This window comes from Sebastes fasciatus, chromosome 8 (genome assembly GCF_043250625.1).
Source record: "Sebastes fasciatus isolate fSebFas1 chromosome 8, fSebFas1.pri, whole genome shotgun sequence".
NCBI lineage: Eukaryota > Metazoa > Chordata > Actinopteri > Perciformes > Sebastidae > Sebastes > Sebastes fasciatus.
This window is the reverse complement of record NC_133802.1, coordinates 21,621,593-21,624,135: the sequence shown is the minus strand read 5'-3', so window position 1 is coordinate 21,624,135 and position 2,543 is coordinate 21,621,593. Positions and strand designations below refer to the sequence as shown.

General features: G+C 40.5%; 1 protein-coding gene across 1 annotated transcript in view; it reads right to left on the bottom strand.

The window, feature by feature from the left end:
- LOC141772841 (protein Wnt-2b) overlaps nucleotides 1-1,464 on the bottom strand; it is a 19,060-nt gene extending 17,596 nt beyond the window's left edge. Inside the window, exon 1 of the mRNA XM_074644278.1 lies at nucleotides 1,373-1,464. The gene's annotated coding sequence lies outside the window, so the exon portion shown is untranslated. The remainder of the gene's footprint in view (nucleotides 1-1,372) is intronic.
- Nucleotides 1,465-2,543: the final 1,079 nt, after the last annotated feature.

Genomic DNA, 2,543 nt, shown 5'->3' with positions numbered 1-2,543 from the left:
AGCCACGCCCTAAAGCATACCCTGCTTTATGGTCTATTTGACTCTAAATGGGACCATAATTTACTAAATGAACATCATGCTGTATTGAAGAATACTTAAGCGATTGAGACCATAAACTCATGTTTACAATGTTTACTGAGGTAATAAATCAAGTGAGAAGTAGGCTCATTTTCTCATAGACTTCTATACAATCAAACTCCTTTTTGCAACCGGAGGAGTCGCCCCCTGCTGGCTATTAGACAGAATGCAAGTTTACTGCATTGGCTTCACTTTTCAGATCCGGAGGTTGCCCACTGGTTTGAACACAATGACCAATGCTGCCATTTTTATGAGGACATTTTCCATTCTAAATATTATATTTGAATCCTTACAGGATGACTTATTGTGGATGGATTTAATACTGTCATAATTTCTGCGTGTTAAGTAGCCGTGAGGATAAAAGGACCAGGCCTGAGTGGCTGTTTGGATAATAATCAGCTGAGAATCTAGTAGCATTATCTATAAAGCTAATGAAAGGTCAGAATACGACACATACCCTAAAAATACACCGTCCTCCAGGGACAGACGAGCCACAATGTGCGTGTGCATGAGTGTGCGCACAAGCCAGAGAACCAGATCTGTGATAATTTATTGTCCTGTAAATTTAGATCTGCTGACAGAGACAAACTGCCTTGAACAAACACGGCGGCGCTGGAACCCCAGAAGCATCTGAGGCGTCTGGCTAGCTCTCAGAGAAGGTGTCGGCGGCCTGTTGTCAACCACTTTCTCCTGATGCAAAGGGTGCAACAAAAGGCATGTACATTGAGATAAAGTTTGTGTTTGCGCAAATGCAAAAAAAACCTCATCCATAACTGCTGCTACAGTATGTAGCCTCCCCGTCATGGTTGGCCTCTACAGGGCTAAGCTCTGCATGCTTGTGACCCTTTCTTTCTTTATCCCCAGGGTAGCCTGTCATTAATAGATTTTATAGCTCCTGTGAACACACTAAGTGTCCGTAGATGTGACGGTGATAACTCTATAATAGAATGTTTACTGGGTCGCTGGGGGATGCCGTCATGTTGGACAAATTGGGAGCATGCACACACATAGAGATACAGATGACATCAAAGGGATATCCGGGGGAGCACGGCCTCTTTGACGAACGTTTAACACATATCAGACACTTCTCAGGAGAAAACAGGCACTGGCAATACATAGACCGGCACAATGACACACAGACAGAAATAATCAGGCATCCATGATTCATATTAGATGGGATAGACTGGGATAAATTTTAATCCGACTGCTTTGATTCCCTTTTCCGCTTACAACATTTAAATTTGACATTTAAAGAGTTAAATGTTTTAAAATAATCCATTAAATTGAAATTTACCTTTATGGATGCTGGTCATTTATACAGCACGGTGTCTCCTTGCTCCCTCTTAGTGGAACTGAGTTTGTGCTGAGTGGTTTCCTGTTTTAGTGGGAAACTGTCTCTGTGACGTACACTACGGGTCATGGGCAGCTGGTCACATGGTGGCTAGCTGAGGTAACATAGTGTGAATCAGTCGATTGAACTCTGAAACAGTGATTTTCCTACTTTTTACACAGGCTAAGCAGTGAGTCACCCTATAAAACAAGACTGAAATCATTGGTAGAAAAACAGCTACTCATGTTTTTATCGTGGGAACTTGTCTTTTTCATTTATTTATGCTGAAGATGAGAGACGAGTGTAATAAAAGCATTATAATTAGTCCATGCCAGGTATGTTACTTATGTCGGAGGCTCTAATTTGGGGTCAAAAAGCAGATCCCCACAAGGTTAACCATTTATTTTAGGATTAAGATGAGGGGTGAGGATCTTGTGTATGTGTGCAATTGTGTTTATGAGTGTGTGCATATGCAAGCAAATATTTTGAGTTATTTTTGTCAGCTTGATTGCTTGTAATCATTACAGTCAGCAAAATGCTCTCATAATAACACACAGTCAAAAACTGTTGACTGACAACAGTAAAAATTAAATAAGACCGTTTTAATGTTTTTCTTGCCTGCATTTTTTCCTATTCAAACTCAAAATAGTTGAATGACAGAGTCATTATTTATTTTTAGTCTTTATTTTTGGGTTCAACCTTAAAGGCAGGGTCGGTAATGCTGAGAAACTAACAAGAGTACACTAGATTTTAAAAATGATCCAACCAAAAAACCAAGCCCAGTGTTGCCAACTCTTTTCCAATGAAAGCAGCTAGAAAAGTCCCTAAATCTGACTAGAAATTCAGCAACACTGACAGTCCGATCCTTCAGGCCTCCCTCCAAAGCCACTCCCACAAAATTATCATTATGAACATAAACAACGAACATGGCTATTGTTAGTACTCACAGCTGTCAAGCTATAGCAGAGTGTGTGCAGGTAGGCAGGCAGGCCGTCCAATCATTTCATTCGGGCTGAATTGAATGATTGGACGGGTTTATTACAGTCTTGCGTCAGCCACAGATACCGGATGTTTTTTTCTTTTTTTGTAAGAACTTTTGAATTATCGATTGCTATCGGGATGTACAGAGAATTTC